Source organism: Bombus vancouverensis, chromosome 4 (genome assembly GCF_051014615.1).
Source record: "Bombus vancouverensis nearcticus chromosome 4, iyBomVanc1_principal, whole genome shotgun sequence".
Classification (NCBI taxonomy): Eukaryota; Metazoa; Arthropoda; class Insecta; order Hymenoptera; family Apidae; genus Bombus; species Bombus vancouverensis.
In genome coordinates, this window is record NC_134914.1 from 14,307,092 (window position 1) to 14,332,467 (window position 25,376).

The 25,376-nt window shown below is 38.5% G+C and overlaps 1 protein-coding gene across 1 annotated transcript in view; it reads left to right on the forward strand.

Moving 5' to 3' along the window:
• The window catches only part of stet (stem cell tumor), a 501,199-nt gene that overhangs the window by 141,343 nt on the left and 334,480 nt on the right, over positions 1–25,376 (forward strand). The gene's annotated exons all lie outside the window — the stretch shown is intronic.

Here is a 25,376-nt window from a genome sequence, read left to right on the forward strand (position 1 = left end):
TTCCATGTAATACAATTCTCCTTTAGATAAGAAATCGCCTGAAATTTGGCTACCTTTTGAATTTTAACGTTTTGGTCCCTTTGAATAATTGTAACGTTATTCTTAATTGATTTAATGGAATTTAAACGAGAACACGTGTAAATAAAGAGACAGTACTTTGAATTGGATAATGTAAAAGTCCATTTTAATCGAACCAACCTGTTAATTATCGTTGTCGAACGCAATCAAACTGTGCGCCGCGAGGTAAAGTTTTAACTTTAAAAGTCAATTTGCTCGACGATGTTAAAGGCGTAATAGCGTTCAACGTAAACTTAAAACGACCATTTAGCCTTAATTATCTCGACCATTTTTTAACGTAACCTTTAACACAACGCAAAAAAATATAATCTGTTCGTAATAACAGATTATTGTATCAGCAATACGCAGAGTGTATAATTTGCCATTCTCTACGAGAAGAAATATTCCTAATGCATAAGGTTTCCTCCTAAGAAAATCTGAAAGTAAAATCATTCTCTAACGAGTTTTTAATATTCCCATGAAAATGTGTCAGATAGTGGGAACAACGCTTTAAAAACCGTGTATACGCCGCTAGAACTAAAACATTTCTTCAAGTTCGTTATTCATCGCGCTCTTCAAAATTTACAATGAATATATGTAGTTTGCATTTACAGGATTCAGCTTTTAAGGCTCGCTTTTCGATCCAACGCGTTACCACTGCTACCGTTTTATTTGCCATCGGAGAATAGTTTTATTTGCAACTGTTCTTTTTTAAACCGTTCCATTAGAGTAACTTTCACGATGCAACATGGTAGTTGCAGCGATCTTCCAACGAGAGCTGTAGACGAAACGAAAACATTTTACCAAAATGAATGTTACCAAGGCTGATTCAACTGGCCTATTAACGGGGTATCGGTAAGCTCGGTCGTTCCCTTCGCTGTTGGAACGCACGGTCGAGGTTCGAGCTGGCCGTGAGAAGAAGGCGAACGGAAGGAAGGTTGGCAGCGTGCTCGAACGTGAAGGGAAGGAAGCGAGCGAAGCGAGTGGAGGGAGAAGATGGCGCACGGCAGGCGCGTGGCTCCCACGGGTCGCCTCGAGCCTCCGCTGGACCTTGAGAGGGAGATAGTCGAGCACCGGTCTCGAATACGCATGCTGCGATCGAAATTCCCGTCTCAGACCGGTTGCTTCCGCGATCGTCTCTGAAAGCCATCGTACTCCACGAGGAAAATTGAATGTCCGCGTGAACAGAAAGAAATTAATCTGTCTGGTAATAGATTTTTAAAACGCTGCGATAGAAAACTTCGATCGATCGATAGAACTTTAAAAATATTTGTATATATCCGTAGGTTATTTTAATCATTTTATTCGATGGTATCTTTTCAGTTCAACCATATCACGATTATTCTCTTCTATTCTCTTCTATTTTCCAAATTCGCTCGTTTCGAATATTTTCTCGGAAAGCTTTAAATCGACGAGGTTTACAGACTTTCGCTCTATCATGGTTTATCATAAATGATTTATCCGATAATAATCTGAGTCAACGTGGAACTAATTCTTGGTTATTTCGTGGTATCCAATGTCGCTTGAGTCCTGTGGTATTCGTGATCCTAATTCAGATACGATACGATACTTTCTACTTCGTTTATTTCAAATGCTTTTCAACGAGCTTTAAAGTAATGAAATTTGCAAACGTTTACTATGCGACTTTTTTAAATTGTTTCTCTGATAACGTAGATCAATGTAAAACCATTTCTTAGTCGTTCTATCGTATCTATCGTCGGTTGAATCCTGATTCGGATTCAGGTACTGGATAAGTTTCTTCGAATTTTCTATTTCGTTTATTCCCAATGTTTTACAACAACCATTAAATCCACGAACTATACAAACTTTCACCATGTAATTCTTTAAATAGTTTCTCCGATAATCTAAATCGATATAGAACCATTTCTTGGCTGTCTTATTGCATCTATTGTTACTCTCCTACGATACCATTGAAATTCAGGTATCAGGACCCGCTACTCTGATCGAACACTTCTCGTTAGAATAAAAGTCGATCCCTTAAAGATCGTTGAAATGATAGTCGATCGCTAAGAAGGCGAAGTGGATTTTAATGGCAGCAGATAAGAAATCAGTACGGTAGCAATGTTAGCGCGCAGCTAATTGCCAAATTGGGGAAGGAAGAGCGGGCAAAGAATGCGGCAAAGGAGCCGGGCCGAGGGAACCGCTGTAAAGGTCGAGGCTAATTACTTTATCCGGACGTGCAGGCTAATGGACGTACGAAAGGTTAATGATCGTCGACGCCGAAACGGATGGATCCCTTCGAGAGGTCGTTTAGTCGATTCTTTCTCGAACTCGCGTGAGCCCTCGTTATTAAATATCGCCGCTCCTCTCCGATTTCTAAACTTTTTCAAACTTGCTCCGCGAGAAAATTCCCCTTTCAATCCGATTTTATAGCTCGTCAACAGAAACCAACTGACGAAAGTTCCACTCGACGGATCTCCGGATTTATGAATTTTCACTTGATATTTTATGCATATCCGTGGAACAGAGTGGCTTAGGAAAGTTTTTATCGTTTGTTCGTGGACGTTTCATCGAAAACCGTGGCTTTTCTCCTGCCGGAACGGATTAATGGACAACGGTAAAGTACCAAGCGTTGAAATGATTAAAAATTCAAAGATGCCTTTCTGAAGCATTTTGTTCGACCGGCTTTTAACGAAACTACAGTCGGTTGGAACGGTTAATAATGAATTTCTGATGTTGTCTTTTGTCTCAGCGACAGATGTACAAAGTTATACAGAAATACGAAGATAATGGTGTAAAATGAATTTCGAGGTAAGATTTGTGGAATTTTAGATTCGAAGTACATCGTAACAGTTCTTCCGCACAGAATCGATCTAACGTTGCTACGAAAAATTTACGATTTCTATGTGCTGATGCATTTCATTCGTATAACAGCAACAAGTTGAATAATAAAACGAGCAAAGTTCTACGAGCGAGTGAGTTTTACAAATTACGAGCCAACTAATTGTCCTCGTAAAATAGTAAAATTATGAATTCTAACACGACGCGACGGAAGCCCACGATGTCCAACTTGTCCTTGTTGCGTGGATTCATTAGCGTTGATATTTAATGGACGATTCTACGACGGAACTTTTGCACAGGAATGTCTGAAACGTTGCAACGAAATTCGAAGTCACTTGCGATAGACAATAATAAATATACGCAGACGCTCGAATAACACGCGAGCAAAGAGGATCAAACGTCCTAACCGTTTCTTACAAAAATACTAAGAAATAAGCTGAGGTTTCTCCTGTTTATTGGCGGAGCTCGACTCGAAGCCAGCGTCGAGATAAGATCGGAAAGAGGAACGAGAAAACTGAAGGATTCCCGAGGACATCCATTTATCCGTCTTTATGAAACGCGAGGATGGAAGAAGACAGAGAGGAAGAGACGCGGCGCCGCAAAGGGATCAAACAGCGTCGATTCGGGAAACTCAGTCCTTTGCCTTTTCTCTCGGCCTCTATTTCTTTCGTCAGCTTCGCCTTGTCTGGTCTTTCGAAGGCCACTTTTCATTGCTTTCTTCGTTGTACGATCATTGCAGCCGGCACTGTTGAAATAACGTGACAGGTTAATCGAAAGCTTGTTTTGCCGGCGGAATTTCATTTTAACGAATTCGGACACCTCGTAGAAATATATCGATTCATCGAACCGGCTTTCGTCCGTTCGAGAAGCGCGAACGAGGCATTAAACGACCGATCGTACGATCCGGCGAACTATGGTTAGCTATGTGGACCAATAACGCCTCTGCGAGAGGAGAGAGAGAGAGAGAGAGATCACCAAGGGATCTTATGGAATTGGGAAAAATTACGATTCTGCAAATGAAATTCAAAACGGGACGTTTCGATGCGACCGCGATCCGAAATTGTTCGCCGGCTTGAAATACGAGTCGGTTATCTGGCGAGTAACCTGGCCGCGTTGAATACGAATAGAAATCCGCGATCTTCCACATTTTAATTCTTTACACAATTTATTTTAGAAGCGTCACCGACAGCAGACGCGTATCGGATTCCTGCTACCTCGCCGAAATTATCGTTCGACGTCAGCTGACAATTTATTCACGGTCAGTGGATTTAAGACGCTGAAGCTTTCACGATATTGCGCGAGAATTATTTTAAATTATTCAATTAGACGAGTATGGTTGAGAAAGACAAAATGATAGATTTTCAACGCAGCTCTGGAAATATTTACTTCCGAGAAAATGACTACGTTTGTGCGAAGTTGAGCAGCAGCATCGGAATGAAACAAAGAAAGCTTCGCCTCTTTAGTATTTTGAATAAGAGACAGCGAGCTACGTTTCGTGCTAGAAACTGAAAAAGTTGTAAATAGGAAGAGAGAAAGAGAAGTCGCGTGTTAAACGACACGAAGAAAACAGCGCAATGTATACGAAGTACAATGGAAGATCGTTCAAACATTTGTTCTACGAATAATACACTGTGACAATTTGACGAGTTTCGAAGAGTAATGGTCTTTTCAAACTAATACTTTCAAGCTACAAGTAGCTTCTCGGAACAACGTAGATTAATAATGATTAGCAGGGTCAAAGAGAAAACGAATTTCAAACGCGTATCGCGCGATCTACAGTAAAGTTAACTCGAATAAAATTATACAATCGTAAATACTGCACGACCAAAAGACCGAAACCTCCCAGACGATGTAACCAACGTTCCCGCAGTAACACAGACGTTATTACCTAACGTCCAAAAAGGATACGTCGAGCCGAAATGCTCAACAAAAGTCCCTTTAAATTACACGGGACAGCTAACTGAAAACTACACGTATATTAAAGCCAAAAGAAGAAATCTGAAGCAAGAGGTGAATATTCCTGCTTTTCGCAAGAGCGATAGAGGTAGATGCGTGGAAGAGGGGGCTGGAAGGCCATGTGGGTGGTCAATGGGCGATCCACGGCCCTCTGTATGAGATCTTTATGGTTTACGGTCGTATCTACCTATATGGTCGTAGTACAGTCGTGCATACCTGCCTACATTCGTATAACTCGACGACAGAGTTGGACAGAGACGGAAACTAAAAGGGGTTAGGAGGTGGAGGAGGGCGAAATCAAGGTGGGCAGAGATCTTTGTTGGCTTCGAGCGGCCGTATCGTCGAGTATTCGAGATCACCTTTGACCCATCCCCGTGTCTCTTCCATTCTCATCTCTTTTCCTCTTTGCGCTCATCCTCTTTCGTTTCCTCGATCACGGTTTGCCTCTTCTTCCTCGTTGCGCTAGACGAATACATTTCGCCGATGATCGCGCTGCCGATATCAATAATTACAGTCTGCGAAATCCGCGTACGCTTCTTCCTCCTCCTCCTCCTCCTCTTCTTCTTCTTCTTCTTCTTCGTCTTCTTCTTCGTCTTCTTGTTCCTCTTTGTCTTTCTAGTTTCTTTCTCTTGGCTCTCTTGGTTCTATCGATGTATTGTACCGGCAAGAGTCTTGCCCGGAGAAGGCGTTGGAAAGAATGGCCGGGCTCCGGGCCAACGATGTCGTTTCGCACGCTTTAGCATTCCTTCTTTGTCGACGTTGCCGCGTACTTGCTAAATTAGAGAGAAAACGTTTAGAGGTATTCAACTTGAATCCAACGACCAGCGGTGCATCGTGTTATTTCATTGCAAATTCATAGGAAACGTGTTTCGGTGGTCTGCCGTTCCCGGCCACCTCTCTCGAATTATCTTCCTTAGCACGGCGAGAGTTGGAATTCGCATCGTATAGAATAAATTGAGTCTGTGACGTTCAATTTGTTTCACGGCAGCGGCTGCGTTCGTTTTCTACCGATTTAGTTTGCCCCGATTGTTTTTGCACTCCACGTGCTTCGTGCTCTGTGTCAGAATGTTAATGTCGGAGCACGAGTTAATTCGTCACACGGGTGACCGCTTTCGACCTACCTAATTATTTAGTTCCTTGGAATTCTTTTGTTACTTCAAATAAATCGGGATAGAATAGGTAGATAGATTTGTTAGAATTTTTTTTACGTCGTTTCATCGCTATGAATATCCGTATTAGTCGCGATGGTAATCAAGCAAACCAAAGAGGCGATCCTTTCGTCTACGTTTTAATTTCCTATTTGATCAATTTCTGTCGAGGTATTCAGTTTTTCTTTCTGTTAGTTTCTTCATTTCGTTAAATGTACGATTAAGGATGTAAATATACGATTAACGTTCGACTCCCTAAACTCCCGAACGACTCTCATAAATTCACTTCTTATAAATTCAATTCAAGACAGTACAGGCTAAAAATTTGATTATTAAATAAATATATACAGTGGCTAGAAAAAAGTATCTGTACAACCATTGCATTTAATATATTTCTGTTTATATACTGATTAATTAAGTTCGAGTATGTTGAGTTTCACATGGTTTCGTAGTGACTATAAAAATCGAATATATACGATAAGAATAAAATGTGCGATAAAACTTGTGGAAGCTGCTAACAAAAAACACTTGGTTGAAAATAAAGGGCATGTACAAATAACTTCACCCGCTACACTTCTCTAGCTGTATTATCCAGAATTTCGCTCATTAATGAAAATTTCCCTCAACGAAATGAGAAACGAATAATAAAAACCTCATCGCGCAACTTGGTTGAAAGAACGAGGACAAAAGTTCTATCTGGTGTCTTAAAAATTTCGCGTTGCGAAATGAATAAATATTCGTCAAGCCGTATATTTTCATGTATCTCGCCGAGTTTTATCATTCCAGGCAGAAAGGTTTACCCGTCTGGTAATAGAAAGAGGCCTCACGCGTTGGACAAATTAAGCACCGGCGGCGCGGTTGCCTCTTTAATGAGACAGTCGCGCCGCGAATATTTTTTTTCCACGGCGGTGGAGTGTCAGTTGACGGCAGGTGTAATTATAGTGGCAAGAGGGAAAGGAATTGTCGTTTCGTTCCTAATCGTAAGCGCATCCATGGTCGTGTAATCGACAAAGACTTGGCTTGGTCTCGCGGCGCTGCCTTCGTTAATTGCGTTTCGTTTGTCGCGCTTAAGAAACACCTTTCTTCCTCCTTTTATTTTTTACCGAGCTAATTACGCTTGACGCGATCGCCTGTTTGGGAGGGTCACACCGCCGAATGACTAAGCAGAAGAAGCTTCGTTCGCTCTAACGTGGTTTCGCTTCAAGATGAATTTCCTCTGACTGTCCGATCGCGAATAAAATTTGTCTGGATATATACGCGACGACGATCTAGGCGGATAGCTTTCTATAATGCAAGAATCAATCCAGCTACGTGCGCTTGTGTCGTACGTTCCAGTATAAATAGCGTTCTTGTGTGGAACAATAAGGTTTAATGGAAGATTTTCTGCCTTTTCATTTATTCATACCGTCAGCTATTTTTAGACCTTGAATATTGATTATGATTTTTATAAGGGATAGTATAAATTCCGCGATATGTCGTAATATAAATGGCATTCTTGCGCGGAACGATAAAGTTCCATGAAAAATTGTCTTCCTTCTCATTTGTTCATTTTATGAGACGTGTACTTAGATTTCGAATATTGGCTATGATTTTTGCAATTAATATTGCAAGTTGAGCGATACGTCGTAGTATAAATGGCATCCTTGTACGGAACAACAAGGTTTAACGAAATTTCTTTTCCTCTTCGTTTCTCGATTTTGCGACGTGTACTTAGATTTTGAATATTGGCGATGATTTTTGCAATTAATATTACAAATTGGGCGATATGTCGTAGTATAAATGGCATTCTTGCGCGGGGGCGATAAGGTTTAACGAAATTTCTCTTCCTCTTCGTTTCTCGATTTTGCGACGTGTACTTAGATTTTGAATATTGGCTATGATTTTTGCAATTAATATTGCAAGTTGAGCGATACGTCGTAGTATAAATGGCATCCTTGTACGGAACAATAAGGTTTAACGAAATTTCTCTTGCTCTTAGTTTCTCGATTTTGCGACGTGTACTTAGATTTCGAATATTGGCTATGATTTTTGCAATTAATATTACAAATTGGGCGATATGTCGTAGTATAAATGGCATTCTTGCGCGGGACGATAAGGTTTGATGAAAAATTCTCTTCCTTTCCATTTGTTCACTTTATGAAACGTGTTTAGACTTTGAACGTTGGTTATGATTTTTGCAATGAATGTTACAAGTTGCGCGATACGTCATAGTATAAATGGCATCCTTGTACGGAACAATAAGGTTTAACGAAATTTCTTTTCCTCTTCGTTTCTCGATTTTGCGACGTGTACTTAGATTTTGAATATTGGCTGTGATTTTTGTAACTTATAATCGCGAAACAAGAAGGTTTAAGGTTTAAAATTAAATTAAGTTTAAGGCGTAAAATTCTCTGTCTTTATATCTTTTCATCCTGTAGAATGTACATGAACTTTGAATGTCGTTTACGATTCTTCCGATAGAAACTATAAATTGTATGATAAGCTCCAGCGTTTAAGCGTTTTTTATATCGAGCAATAAGATTTAATGGAAAATCGCCATTCTCATATTGTTATCTTCTCATCTTGCGAGATGTACCTGGACCTTGATCATTGTTTACGATTTTTTTGACAGATATTACAAATTGCTTGATACGATCGTAAAAATCCAAGACGTAAACAAAGAACAATACTTCCGGAACAAATATGCCCTGATATTCGTGCGGTGTTCGGACTTCAGCATCTTACTTGAAATTTGTTGGGCAAAATGTCGCTAGTATACGTCGTAAGTTTGAAAATAGCGCCACCTTCGGAGAGCGTTAACGCTGTTAACCGGAGGCGTAAAGTTAGCCCCATAAAACGTGCGTTACCCTTTTTACGCGTGACGATATCGCGGGTGAAAAATAACACGAACGCGTAAAAAAAAGGCGAGAATAACCTAGGCAGGATTTACGCGAACGCAGGCTGCGAGTTCCAAAGTTACACAGGGGAGAAATTGCAATTGTTATTAGCCTCTTAACCATCCGCGAAAGGATAATGCATTTAGCCATGGCTGTCTGTTGAAGCCAGTCGAGGTTGCGCGCTTTTGTGACCGCGAAACAAAAACTGCAACCATTATTCGCCAACGTTGTAATAGTTTTATATGCAGAAACGATTATTCGGCGTAGAATTTATATGGCTTCTCCCTTTGTTTTTCGTCGAAAAACACGGTAATATAACGCTGAGCTAACAATGAAACGAAATTCGTTTGTTCGGTTGTCAATGTCGATTCTGAAACGATTGAAACTGTCATTTTTGCCGTGTTGTAAGTTATTTACTGTTTAATGTAAACTTTAGCTCGGAGAATAATTAAATCTTCGTGTTTTCACAGAGTGCGTACCAATACGATAACGATGAAAAGATTGGAAATATTATTTTTATCGCGATTCGTTATTAGCAATTTGATGTCAATTCTTGGCGATACTAAAGTACTGTTAAAAATGAATTCTTTATTCGCGTGAAGCGTACCGTTCTGAGTTAATTGACACGCTTTAGATCTGTTGACTCTTGCTGATTCAAATTAATTTTTTACGAGTAACTCGAGGCAGCTTCCAAGTAACTGTTGACGTGAACATAAAGTCACAGTTCTTAACACTCGTTGAATAAATAACGAAGCACCGGAAACTAATTTCAAACTTGAGATACTGTTCTACATTTTTAATTCAAGCTTCTTACATATTAATATCCTATACATATACGATGGGTGGATGCGTGCTTCTCAGGAAATTACTTATATTATTATTTATATAGACGAACGATTACAATATTAATATAAATGATTCAGGCATCAATTATCTTCTGTGAATTATTTGGAATAATTATCAAGGCAATATTTCTCTTATGTAAAAGATAACAATTATATTCCTCTCTTGTTACGGACTCTTACAAATGACTCACGTGGCAAAGAGAAAAGAAAAGAATGAAGAAAAAATCGCGAGATCGAAACTGATATCGTTTCTTCCCACAGAACAATTCTCCGGCTGCTGAACGGCGTGGTCAACGAAGGCCATTGTAACATGATTGTAACGTTAATCGAGTGATGGATGATTCTCGTAATTATGACTCCGCGTCATTAAACGAAGCACTTTTTTTTACGTAATAGGATCTTAAGGACGGGAAATCTTTCGTTGTACGAAATCTGTATATCTTCTACATAAAGTTAAAATATTTCTTGACATTGCTCATCACATTGCCTATTTATTTAACTTTGCGCGTTCACTTCTAAATTTAATAAATCTCATAGGGATATTAACAAATTAGGAGAGTGTACAAATAAAATTCGTGAAATTTCGAAGACATTTCCTAATAACATTATCCACATTTGGTGAAGACATCTGTCAATTATAATTAGCTTCCACTTCTATGTCTTCATGAAAGATAATTTTCATGAGACGTTTAATTATGAGACCAATAATATCATTAAACAGATTATAAATAAATTACAGTATCCGGACTGATTTTAGCGCAGTCAATTCTAACGCTCCAAGCGATCACGGCTTAACTGACCGCAAAATAAAACATTAACCCAAACCTAATCCGGTATTTACGATTCAAATGCCATAAAATAGGTTAAGAGCACCAAATTAAAACTTAAGAAAGCTAAATTTTATCGACAAGGCCCACGAGGACGTCACGCATCAACAGGTAGAGCGAAATTTTTCACGCCTTATTTCCCTGAAAAACGACCCTCTTCTTGGACTTCAGTTGACCTCAAAAACCCGTGAAGAGTGCCATTCCAGCCGAATACTTTGCTATTCGGATAGTAAATTATTTTAGTTCTGGAAGATAGCAAACATTCTTATTACTTTAAACAATAACAATGTTAGAATGTCGTTGAAATTATTTCAACTCTTTATTCTCCATCCGCAAGTGCCTGTTATATCTTGTTAATCGGTAACATTATTTTGCACGTTAGTATGCAAATTTCGTTTAAATTACGTTGCATTTACCGTTCTTACATTTGCCCACAATTAAATTTACATTCCTACACCCGGCATACTCCGAGCGACTAATTTTGCAGCAATATAATCCTTGCTAATGGCAGTGTTTCACGATGAGGGAGGTACTCCTTCCTTAATTAAAAATTTAGAAAGCAACTAATTTAATTAAAAGACAATAGCACGGTGTTTTAGCGTTTTAATCGTTCCCAACTGCACTTTGAAATATAATCGCTGGATTTGTACCTTGATGAGTTGAATAAGTAAGACCATAAATTAAATTTAAACAGTATATACTATAACAGTGCCAGGCAGCCAAATAGACATGCGATCTTGAACTAAAGAATCTGTTTTATCTACCGTTTATTTTATTTAGAAAAAAAAAAAAGAAAATAGAAAACCTCATTCATACCAAGTACTTCTTTACGTTATTAGTAGACTGTGTGATGTTCAAGTATTTAAGTGCATATTTTTACAAACCTACCTAAAGAGATGAAACTGAAACAGAAATTCACTTCACCCCCGAAATATCACAACAAGTCTATTATACTTTGGATGTTTAATTTTGGATTTTAAATTCCCTAGAAATATACGCGTTAACCGGTAGTTTGGTTAGTAATCGAATGAATCGTTTAATTGAAAATAATTGAGAATGCTTGAAGAGCTGCAAGGTAAACCTCGCTACGACGATTATTATTTTTTCTTTTTCTCTCCACACATTCTTCTTAATTATACTTCGCTTATCACTCGTGAAGCGCTGCAACGCGATGAAAACAGGATTTACTTGTATCATCGATGCACGACCAAAGAAACCTCGAGTGGCCAATTATTTTCACACCTAAACTAACTCGAGTCACAACGAGTCCAAGCAAACGACTAATTACGGCACAATTTCGTCGATTGGTTCACTCAACCCTCCGTAAAAGCTTTCCATGCCATCCTACGATAACATCGAACCATAACACATCGACGGTCTACTGGACTCGCCTAATTGCGAGCGGCTCTTCTCCACGAGATTTCTGGTTTCTTTTCCTTTTTTTTTTTTTTTTTTTTTTTTTTTGGTAAAAGAGCATCCAAACAGCTGGACAGGCAATTCGTCGTCTCGTGGGCATCGATCCATCTGTCCAATGCATCGCGACATCCGACACTGCGACGTTTGAATAGAAGCCATTGTACCGCGACATTGTAACGACTCGATCGAACCAGTATCGTAACGGTCGAACGACTTCGCAATGCCGGCGACTACCGCGAGAAATTGTTTCTCAAAGTAGTTCGCACAGGTGGTGCCGGATGATTCGCTCTTGCTTCCAGACATTTCTATTCTCCTCCGTCTTTCCCCTCGGCCGCCCTTTCCTCTTCAACAGCCCTCCGGCTCCCTCGACACGTTCTACGATCCTTCCTTGTTCTCACCATTGTTTCGAGTTATACCAGTCGAACTTGAATCTTTCATGTCGAACGCTGAAAAGCGGATGGAATTTTTTATCACACCCCTTCGGGAACAAAAGCTTCCGAATTCGGTTCGGTTTAGGTGCAACACGTGTAGTTGGATTTCCGTTCGTTTCAGTTGGTTCGTTCGTTGATCCTTGTTCAGCGTTGTGTTTTAGTTCAGCCAGCGTAAATAAGCGTAATTAAACGGCGGATATTTATGCGAATTCATGGTTTTCAGCATTCATAATTAAGGAAATAGAATCTGCGTAGAAAAGTTGTTTTCTCTGATATCAAGCACTGCGAACGGCGCTGCGCTTTGCATATTTTATATATTTCTTCGTATCACGTGTATCCTGTACAATTCTTCATTTACAAATTTCCCATGAACGCGTAGAAACCCGCCGTCTAATTGTAATTAGTAGAGCGCGAATTTTCACGTATTTAAGTGTATTGCGTGTTTACGGATTAATCGAAGGGTGTAAAAATGCACAGAAAGCGCGTGATATACAAAAATATAGAAAGCCTGTATAAAAAGTGTATAAAAATCGGTAGATGAAACAAATCGAGGCGTTGCTCTTCTATTTGCGCCTCATAGGAATATGAATTTGCATAGGTGAGTTGTCCGACGTTCAGTCTGATCGACTTCGCATCGAACGTGTTAAGGAAATAAGAGTAAAATTATTATTTTTTTGACAGTAATTAATGTCGATATTATTACGTCTCTCTACTTTGGATATTTTTTATATTTTATGTAAATTTGGTAAATCTTTGTAAATTTAATACTATAAAAATGAAATGTAAATTGCAAGGCGCTTTCTTGGCAGGAAAGAACACGTGTAAATGCTTTTCGTACGTACTGTATAAAATATACTATATAAAATATGACTATCCATCCTTCAAGTTGCATTCTAAAAGCAAATTGACAGTGTCTTTCTTCCTTTCCAATTTTTTGCCATTTTTTTTTATCCTCCTCACGATCACACTTATTATAAGTTTGCAGTTGGTTGGGCAAGCTCGATGAAATTTTTCAAGTCGAAGTTTACGAGCAACTTGTCTCTATACCTCGTAGTAGTTTCAACCCGCAGTCCGCTATTCTCTCGTCCTTGATAGGAACGTCGAGCTTATCGTCCTCTAAGAAAAGTTATATCGATTCCTCTGTCTCTCTGTCTGTATTTTCTGATTGAAAATTTACGACACGTATGAAAAGCGTTACTGGAGAAATAATTTGCTAACGGTTGCTTAATTTTCCCTGAATCTCGAGCAAATAATCCGAAATTACCTTTGATTTCATTTCAATTTGTGAAAAATAAAAAAAAGAAAAGAAACCTAAGAGAAAGAACCTAACTCGCGTTTTCGGCTAGGAAAATAAATCTCGCATATTTATCCTTTGCGATAAAATTATATTGCGTCGCTAAATATATTATATCCGCAAAAGTACCGAGTTATTGTAAACAATTAGCGATGAACATTTCGTTTCAACCCGCTATAACAAACGTATTAGTATAATTTTCGTACAATTTAAGTAACACGAAGATTATAGCGCTGAAACATTCGCGCGATTATTCCAGTTGTCTTTTAAAACATTTAAAAGAGTATTTACGTGTTCCACGTTGGGAAACTGTTCATTCGTGAAAAATGCGGGATGACACGAGCAACGTTTAATATTGTCCCGTAATGCGGGTACTTGCGATGGACATAGTATACCCTAAAAAAAGGAGGGGGGAGGGGAGATAAAACTGGTACAGTTGCAAAGTCCGGGCGTACCTAAAAGCAGGCCATTTTTGTCGCAAGCTCTCTTCTCTGAAAAGAGACGAGTCATCCGTTTTATGTGGACGGTATGTGGCAGTCGCAGATTCGGACGCGAAAGTACAGGAGCGAAAAATTAGAGCGCATTACCCTGGAAAAATGTACAAAAGCGTCGAATAACTCCTGCCAACGAAATCCTCGTTAATCAGGCGTAAATTAAATCCTACAGAAACTATTGCGATATAGGTTCGAGTTAATTGTGAAATTATGTTGACGCGACGTAAGTACGTGTAGGGTGTTGCTATTTAAACTCGATTCTATAACGATCTCTGATAATTAATTCGTTGTACGTAGTTTTCGAAATTTTTAATTTGACAACCTGTTAGAATTTTATTAAATCTACTCTCACGGCGTTTATTTTAATTTACTAATTGGACAGGGAGACGCGGAAACGATCGTAACGCAAAAATATAACATATTTCAATCGTAATCCCTATATGTATACATTTATAAATTGATTTCAAGTGTGAATAATACAAACACGATACTCAAAGTTACAGTGTTAATAAATTTCGAAATATTTCATGTAGCACGTGGAACACGTACATAAAAGCTTCCATCGATAATGTCCAAATATTTTCATGACCCAGTGTATTTACACGAACATTATACCATCTATCCGACGCGTTTTCCAATAAAATTCACAATCACGAATAATTGCACAGCAATCGGAAGCAATCGATCTCTAACATACAGCAACATATCGCATCAGCGGCATATCAGTGAAATGAATTAGATTTTATCCGCTTCGGGAAAATTCCTACCAAACAAAACCGACCAAACTCTCCGTTAAACGTGTCAAAAATAAGCGTTCAAGTGTATGTAAATATATATTATACATAAATTCGTAAATCTCAATCCTGTACTGGCAAGTATCGAGCAAGTTGGCGCAACCAACGTAACAATCTGCCGTTCCAGTCGAACAAGTTACTCAAAATCAATTAAACATGGAATATAAAACACAAACGATAACGCTGAAATGAAGCTCTCGATACAGTGGCCATTAAAATCGCGAAGATTATATGGAATTGGAATTTAAAAGAGCAGATCCCCGCTGCTAATAAGCTAATGCAGGCCGCCCTTTTTGGTTTCGTTTGCTTTGCAGCTTCCTCAGCTAGTCGCAGCACGAGGCTTAATCGCGTACACAGCCGCGGTTTCTGCAGCTTTGCTACGTGTGTCGGCTGCGGTGTATACCTACTCATCGAAACTTGGCTGGCAAACGACTTTGCGGCTTGGCTAGATACCGCGCCCGGATAGATCGAGATATCTCTTTCCCGCTTTGCATGTGTATTCGATCGTTACCTTTACTGTTCAACGTGGAAACTTCGTTAACAGCCGTACGTGTAAGTCCCCGTTCGCTGTTTGTCGAATACGAAGCGCGTCTACGCGATCCTGGAAACCGCGATCGGCTGATGTTTTACGTTCTTACTTTTGAATCGGAGCTGCGTTAATTCAACAAGTTTCGCGCGACGCGGAGCAGCCTGACGGTTTTGCATAATTTAGCGCGGAGATCGAGATATCCTTCCTTCTTTTCCGTGGGAAATTTCTTCGGGGATATTGACACAAGTTTTCATAGAACAGCGGTTATTCTTCGGGACGTGTCGAGATGATTGTACTCGGTGCGCGAGTACAATTTGATGGATCGACGGAAGTTGTTTCGTAGGAATGATTAGTGGCAGAATTTTTTAGCTTTTGTGAAAAATTTGAAGCTGAAAAAAATGCGCTGGTGCAATTTAAGATGGATGGGAGATTGCATTGAGATAAAAGAAATTCGTAATATGGTATCGATAAAATGATCACAAAAAAATAAGATGAAAAATGATTAGTGGTGGAATTTCTATGCATTTATGGGAAATTTGAAGCTGTAAAAACGTATAGTACGTTCGTGCAATGTTGGATTAACAAGAAAAGATAATAAGATGGCTGAGTTGCGAACAAATTGATTTGTAATCAAGTAGCTAAGTTGTGTAGTTATTGTATTATATAGGAAATTTTATTATTTAATTTCTGATATTTAATATGATACTTCGCGTCATCTATCAAATAGTCTGACATTGGAATACGATCGTTTTATATTCACAGTTTAATATTAGACTGATACGTACAAAACAGAGTCTGACTTTGACGGTTTAATACTACTTATTGAATCATATACTATTGTCACTTATCAACCGCATTAACAATAGAACTACCGATAATTAACACGAAGCTATTTCTACCAAAACCAGAGAAAATGACTGGTCTTTAAAAAATACTAATAATAATAGAATATTTTTATATTCATCGATTTATTACTTTCTTACAGAAGGAATTCCATATTATGTAGTATATCTTTGATATTATTAATCCATCTGGGAGCATGATCTCTAAACGAGGATTGACACATTTATAAAATTGTAGAACCAGTCATTGTGACTGGTATGGTATTTTTAGTATTGGCATTTAGCGATCTAGCGATCGATCCGGAATTTTCCTGATAACTGACATCGTTATATCGAATGATACGCAGTAGAAATTTTAAAAACGTGTGGCAAGTTGTACAAAACGAGGAAACTGGTTAATTGGGGTTCGATAAACAGATTGCAGGACCCTTTTACACTTTGACAAGTACCAGTCATTTTGACTGCTATTGGTATAAGTAGTCTTGATACAAAATTATTTTCAGTTCGAATACATAAAAAGACAAAATAAAATTCATTGTATTATTCTTTTAGTTATCGTCGCGAAAGTCATTACATCATTACGGGGAAAAAAATATAACACGAAGTAGGAATTTTAAAATAAAATTGTAAAACCAGTCGATTTGACTGGTGTGGTAGTTCTAGTGTTAAAGAATCATGTCTTAAGCTGTCCCAAAGTTTCTTTCGTTTTACAAAGGAATAATATTTTCTATTGGAACAAAATGGACCATACATAATTCGATAAAATAATATAAAACAAGAAACGTTATGTGTTTGAGACAGCCTGATATATACAATATTTAGGAGCTTAATTTTATAAATGATTATTTTAGAATCTGGATAATCTTATCTTAGATTATTTAGAACTATTTTAGATTCATTAAGAATTCTGACTCGTATTTGTATATATGAATAACTATCTTCTCTTGGTAGTTATTTCGCAAAATATAACGCGCAGACAAAAATTTTAGAACGACAGTCATGTATACTATCTGTAGTATACTCTGTATAGTACAGAGCGCAGTGGGTTTCTAGTGATCTGACAGTCGGTGTATTATGTATCGTATCTTTTGAATGACAGCAGAGCGAGAAATAAAAATCTGGAAAATACAAATTGACGAACGAGATTTGATTTCTATGAGAGCTATTGTTTGCGAACGGGAATCCTGCTGACAATAAATCATCGTAAAAATTGTCTTTCTTGTAAGTGCAAACGTCGTACAAATTTTTATTCTCATTCACACTAACGCAATATCTTGAAAAAGTTGTGATTTCAAATTCTGCGTCTACCTTTTCGCACGTAATACTCCGAATAAATTAGATAAGCGAATATTTTCGTTACGATATTTTATCAACCGAGTTAGATCTCTCGGCGGTTTTTTAAAATAATTCCACGGCTCGAATCAAACAGGATCAATTTTATTGCAAGTTCTCTCATTTATTACGAGTACGTCAATATCCGGCTGAATGAAAACGATGAAACTATTCTGCGAACCTAACACAATAGAAAGCTTACCGGGTATTAAAGGGAAGAGGATCAGAAATGAAAGAGCTTTTTTAATGAACCTTTGGTTCGCGTGGTAGGATTTCCGCGTATCTGTACAGCTTAACGTTAAAGAAACAATATCGTTTTAATAAGTCAAAATTCATTTCGATCAACTTACTTCTGTCTACTGGCATTTTGAAATGATTAAACAAACTGCTCGCGTCTTGTATCATAGTATCCACAAATCTGCTATCTTTCGAAACCGCCTTTCTGTTAATTTTGTAATAAAACTGCAAACTGCCGATGTCTGTGCAATAATTTTTTCCATCTGTAAAACGTATTGGCAAAATTTAACGAGAAAGGTCTACAATTCTAACGATCGACGTAAATTTGTTTAATGGCTTATATTTATCTTAAAACTGATATCTGTTCAATTTGTTCAACGAATTTAAACGGTTAGAATCGGGAAGCATTTTATAATCGAAGTAATATAAGGAAAATAAATACGTAGATAGAATCGTATTTCCACTTGAATAAAAATCCGTATGAATTTTGCCAAAAGCAACCACGCAGCTGTAGCAATTGCAAAACTACAGAGTAGTTTGGTAGTTCTAGTCTGTCCTCGTCAATTAAAATGTCTTAATCGTTCGTTCTTCCAGACATATCGAAATAAGTTTCTCATTTTCTAAAGTAAAATTTTATTATACAGACCGTTACGAGACAACGACTGAATATTCTGAACCGAACGAAGAAAATTATTCACGGAAGAATAATAAGACTCTACTATTTCCTCGCGTGTCTTAAAACAGATAAGATACGTAAGTGTATTTTAATTAAACGAAAGGATAGTGTCAACGAACAGTTTCTTTCCTCGAGCAATCGAACTCGCAAACGTCTAACGATAATCGCCGCTAAAAATTCTCGAAACCGTGACGGACGTAAGACTGTCGAATCGTTGACGCTGCCGATGCCCGGTTAATTGGTCGTTGGAGGGCAAACCTCGTGGCGTTGTCGATCGTCCGGCGACCGGCCCGGGATCGATGATATTTAAAGTAGCACGAAAAAGGAGGAAGCCGCGTAAAATATATACAAGAGGTTCGCTGCACGATTCTTATCGAGAAAGGGTTATGCCCCCGCGCGCGGTCGACGCGGTGCGGTCTCGGTCCCGTAGCCGAAGAAGAAAAACGCGATACGATCTCGTTCCGGCCAGCAGGTCGCTCCACAGAGCCCGTTCCTCTCTCGTAATTACGAAATTGCCTCTTTGAAAGATCCGCTCCGCGCTCCATTCTCTCTATTTTCTTTTCCATCGGCGTCGTTACCCACCGTTTCTCGCCATCCCTTCAGCCACCCTCTTCCCTCCGTTCGTTTCTTTCTTTTTCCTCGGCGTCATCGCGAAATCGGCAACGCATTATCCCATCCTCCCCCCCCCTCGATTACCTTCCGCCCCTTTCCACAGCTCTTCCCTTCTCTTCTCTTCTTTTCTGCGCTCTTTTCTCTTCTCTTCTCGTCCATTCTTTCCTCTGTTCACCATCACTACCCAACTTAATACCAAAGATTCCTTCTCTCTCTGTCTCTCTCTGTCAACGTCTCTCTCCCCCTTCTTTCGTCGTTCCTTCTCACGCGTTTTTTCTCGTCGGACCATCGCGATCTTCGTTCAACGAGCGTCGGTGCCGCGTTTTACAGGAGGCTCCATCGTTCCAGCTCTCTTTCTCTCTTTCTCTCTTTCTCTCTTTCTAGGGTTACCGCGATGGGTAATTTTAACGCCCGGCCAGCCTTGCCGAACGACTTCATCCAGCGGAACAGCAGGTCCGCGATCTGTGTCCGGAGACTCGATCCCCGTCAATTCACCATCGTTTATCCCCGTTGGCCGATTAAAGAAGCTGTCGACCGTTCGACGCGATTCCAATCGTCTGCTCTGCGCCAGGAATCGTGCCACCTCGGCGTCCGGGTACCAACCCCCTCGAGAGCTTCCGAATAAATGGACGCGCCGTGCGCCAACTTTCAACACCGACATTGCCTGAATCCGTGGAAATGATGGGAGACGGCGACCGGAATAGAAATTCGGCTCCTCCTTGGTTACTTGTGATTTTTAATAAAATATGCAGAGGATAAGGCTATTGGCCTTTTACGTGAATTATAATTCAAGTTTTTATTTTTATCTGAATTACGATTCGGGTACTTATTTTTATTATTATTTTTATGTGAATTGTCATTTAAGTTTGCATCTTTTTACGTTAATTATAATTCGCCGGACAGCGGATGTAATTTTGCAAATAACTCGAGCTATTCACTTGGCCCCTCTTCCATACATGTCGCGTTCTAACTTTAGATATCGACTACATGATCGTCAATTATCTATAATGGATAGAGTTTATTGATCGATTGTTGGGCATTTAATTTATTATTGATTATTACTGTAAGTTATATTTTTGTATAGATATTTTCATCCTTAAATCTCTGCCTTGCTCTAACTTCGAACGATATAATTGTATTTAACGCGGTCTATTATACTAAACTCGACAGATTCTAATTAATTCGATCTAAATAAACGTAGCCTCGAGTTCAATGAAATTCCACTTTAATTTTAACATTGCGATAAGGAAAAGAATCGTAAGACGACGGAGAGAAGAGGGAAATTACGATATACATATACCGTGAAAATTTATCTTCGCGTATCTATGTTCGTAACATGAAAACTACGAACAGAAAACAGGACAAGGAAGTTGTTCGATACGATCTTTATGAACGGAACCTAATTACCGGACGCATACATCAAATTAGGGAAGAGAGGAAAAGCATTAAACTAGAGAAATTACGAAAATGTTGGAACTTTGTTGTTATGCAAATACCTAATTATAGGGTGATAACGCAGATAAGGGGAAATTAGCAAAGGTATCTTTGCCACAGTAATTAGGTGTTTAAATTATTATTCAAAGAAGAAATTTACCTGTTTGAAACAAGTTTGGAGTAGGATGAATCTAAACAAGAAATAATCTTACAAATAATATGAAAATGTTTTAATGGATAACTGGTTATTTTGCAACAAAAAGGAAAGGAACATAATTTCAAAGTAATACCGCTAGTATAGTTCATCATCATTATACTAAGTAGTGCATTGAATATGATGTTATAATCGTGACACGTACGATCACTGGTCTTATAGGCTTCTTATAACGCATCTTGGAAATCAGGATGATGCGGTCTTCAAATTGAACTACTTATATTCTTTATCTCTGTCTCATTTCAAGCTCTTACTTGTATCCATTTATTAATCAATTTTTCGTGAAAATAATTTTTGAAAATATTATCCAACTTATAGATTAATAGATATATACATCGATCAAACAATAATAATTTATTGACTAGATGAATCATATACATGAAATATACGTTTATAGCGTATAGATTAAAATGAAATGCAATATAAATTTCGAATAAATATAATTGTTTTATTACGTTCTATCTTATGAGCAGAGGAAATTATAAATCGTATTCTTGCGACAAACTATAATAGTAATCACATCGTACACATATGATATTGATTGATATTTTACAACACGAAATAAGGACAATTTAATATAGCAGAAATTTCAGACACGCGAATTGATGAATTTACAAGCAAAGATCGCTACTTACATATAGAAATAGCTGAATCCTCACATTAGCTTCTTCCACCTTCGGTAAAATAGCTGCAGAACAACGAGCATTTTACAAAAACCACTGGAATTCAGAACCCATTCACCACCCATCGTCTATTCAAATTCAATCAACAACACCATGATCTCCGTAGAATAAACCACTCGATTGGCGAGTAAGGATCTCACCAGCAGACGAGGCTTTCTTTCATCGCGAGCGCCAATTAAAATCCACGCATCTCGCGCATCCAGCATAGCAGATCGATCCGCGAGACTCGCCAGACTCACGATCGAACGAATTACTTTTTCCCTCGGTGATCGCCGAGAGATCTTGTCGGCGATTAAAGTTACGCTTTTAATTATCCGTTCCCCACGCGAAATCCAGGTACTTACGCGGTTCCTCCGGATCACGGAGGAAGCCCATAATCGGTCTACAACGCGAGACGAACCACTCGCAGCCGGATACACTGCACATTGGCGCAGCGAAACAGAAACAACCGGGGATGAGATGCTCCGAGTCTGAAAATCTCTCGAAAGTCACGATCTTTCCACTGTAATCGTTCGTATGGAGAAAAAACTAAGCGCAAGAGTTTTATTTTTCGCAAGTTGATTTTACTCTGCATCTCGAATTTTTCGAATCTGATTTTTGTTCCGAAAGTAAGAAAATTTTCGATTAATTTTATTTTATTCGATATTTGTCCGATATGTCATTTAATATTAATCACTTGATCGATCACTCGATGGTCTAATATTTTACCGGCGATATTTTCGAGAAATTTAAATTTCACGTTCCATCGAAATATTTAGGTCATTCTAAATTATCACGAGGGGAATATCGCCGTATTTTATGCGATTATTTTGACTGTCTCGGTCGAATGATCATACATCCTGTACATCATATGACATGCATCCACCGATTCTTTTAACAGACGCCTTACTTAAACATTTTCCTAAACTGTACCTCGCTTCTTCGTCCATTCCCATCATCGATAGCTCGTTGATAGCTCACTGTGTAGCTGAACATGGTCGATAGTTTACCACGTACCCGAAACGTTTCATTAAAGGATATCTCTCCGTAAATAAAAGAATGAAATTATTTGTACAGATTTTAATCCTTGATAGAACAGATAGTTCTCAAGTAAGAAGGGAAGAACCAAGTAGCACGAAGAGTTTCGTTAAAGTTTCGAATTTGAGTCTCGGCGAGTCTAAAAATCAGGTTCCAAGCCATCTCTAGAACGGAACGCAGGAACGAACGAGCCGGGTAACCGGTGCCTGTTAGTCGTAAAGGCGAATCATTAACCTCGCTGCAAGGAATTCCCCCTGGCGAACGACTCTACACCTGTTTCGAAGGTGGCTCTCTTCCTGCTGCCTACGTGGGTCACGCTGCCTGCGTTCCTCTTCCCCTCTTTCCACTTTTCACCAGACTCTCCTTCTTCTTTCATTTTTTTCTCCTCGCGTGTCCCCACGTTTGCCCCCGTTGGAGTTCGAGGTCGTCCCACGTCCGCGATAATCCGACTAATTTCACCGTGAGGTGGTTCCCAAGCCGGCGAACATCTGGAGGAACCAGCAAAGATGAACGAGATTCGGCCGATTCGTGACGTATCAGACCGGCCGGCAACGTTAATGTCTTTTACGGCTCGTTTTTTCTGCCCGACGAAAAGGGACGCCGAGAAACGATGCCCACCACCTCGTCGCGATGGCCTAACCGCCGTCTGGATCGCTGTGGCTAACGATGGTTCGTATTTTTTTCTTTTTTTTCCTTTTTTGTTTTAATCTTTTCGTTCTCTGTTTTTGCGAGGAATTACGTCATGAAGTACGGTGGAAAATCTTTGATCGAATCGGCCGCTTCGCTCGGATTTTCATTGATTCGTTTTTCGGAAAGGGGCGAATAGAAATTAGCGATGGAATGGACGTGCGAGGACTGGTTTTCTGGTTTTCAAGACTACCAGATATCAGGTCACTGGGTTTTTATTTGCGAACCGTTCGGATTTCGTGGAAATAACGTACAGATATGTAGGGAAAAATAACAAATATGTATAACATTGTTGCGCTCGTATAAACATCGCTTTATTTTATGTCAAGTGTAATTTACTTTTTATTTATTTTTTCACCAAAGTAAAATTCGAAATAAATGTAGTCGCATACAACAGGATGAACATAAATTTGAAAAATTTCCCAACCGCTGCACTACTGCGTTTTATTATAATAATATTTCATAAACTTCTCAAATTGGTGGAACGATTTCAGTTAAAATTAAACGTTAAAGAAATTATTGTGTTACTTCGAATCGCAATATGTTTGGAGAGTATAGTATACGTAGTGGTATAGTGTAGTATAGTACAGCACGGTATAGTATACGCATACAAATCGAAATGTTTAAAATTTATTTGAAATAATACATAGTATCTTGCAACGTTAAGCGATTGGCTAGGTGCTTTTGCATAACTTTTTAGCGATATTTAATATATCAGAAAATCTACGTTCGTTATTTCGTTTCGCGTATTCCACGTGTTACGAAATCTGTAAACGGTACTTTGAAACCGAAAGCGAAACTTTGAAGCGGAAAGAGGAAAGTATTGGTGATGTAATTAGTTGACGTAGTCTTAGTGCTAATTAGCCATTGAAGTACGAATTTACTAGCCTCTTTAAACTTAGATTATTAAGAAAATATTATAACGCGCTGACTGTTAGAAGAAAGTGTGTTTAACCGCATTTTCTCTTGAAAAAGTTTTTCTCGTCATTTCGTTATTAATTGTACAAAATATTTGATTATCATTTGATTATATTTAAACGTTCAGTCGAAATACGTATTTTAGATTCGATATTCTATTTGCTAAATGCCACTGATACTTCACGTTTCGCTGTTGCCTGTATTTTAATCAATCTGCGAACCACTTTGAATGTCACTGTTGGTGCACTATCTGTTAATTAATTTCTGACAGAGAACTACATCGTGTACAGAGAATTGTCCGCGCAAAACTATACCAACTACATTCACATGATTGAAGCTGATGCGAGTGTAATTATTTTTCTTTCTCATCTGAAACAGCTAGTTCATAGTATAATAAGAAATGATTCCGAAGATCTTATACTAATGGAATTAAATCTCGTTAAGTTTAACTCAAAACCAGCAACCATTTAATTACCTGCAAACGACGCAACAATAAAACAGAACGTTTTGATTTATTCTATCGATTCAAAACGATACTTAAACTGCATCGTGATACCTAAAGAACGTATCGGACAAAGGCTAAGCCTCGAACAATCAGAAATAATAGAAAATTTTTTAGAATTCTAAGAAACCGGAGAGACGATGAGTTCATAATTCAATAAAAATAGAAAATTCGATAATAAGATGTTCTCTTAATTTCTTAAAGCTACAGCTAATTACTTTGGCAATCTGACTTACCCTCGCGTAAATCAGATCCTACTTTCAAATATAAATTTTATCGAAAACATTTCTTTTTACTATCAAGGACATAAGTTTCTTTTCCATATTCACACTGACTACACTGACAGACATAGTCCGCATACATTGTCCGCCGACAGTCGCCTAAGTATATCCACTATATCATCTCTATATCATCGATGTCGATGAGTCGAGGATGTGTTAGAGATGGCACACACGGATTGTCGAAATCTATCTTTGCGGAAAACTTTGACGATCACCAAACGGGCGGTCCCTCTCAAGTAAGGAGAATAGCGTGTACTTTGAACTTTTTAAACTCTGACTTTTAAACGATAAATACGTACGTCCAGTTGTGGAGTCGGATATCGTACAAATATAAATAATTAATATTGCAATGCCGAAAACATTTTCTATCGCGAAATATTACACGTATGTTTGATTGTTCGTATTTAATAGAAATCCAGAATTTAATGATTTTATTCGTGCTTTTCAATCCTTTCAAAAAATCTCGTTGATC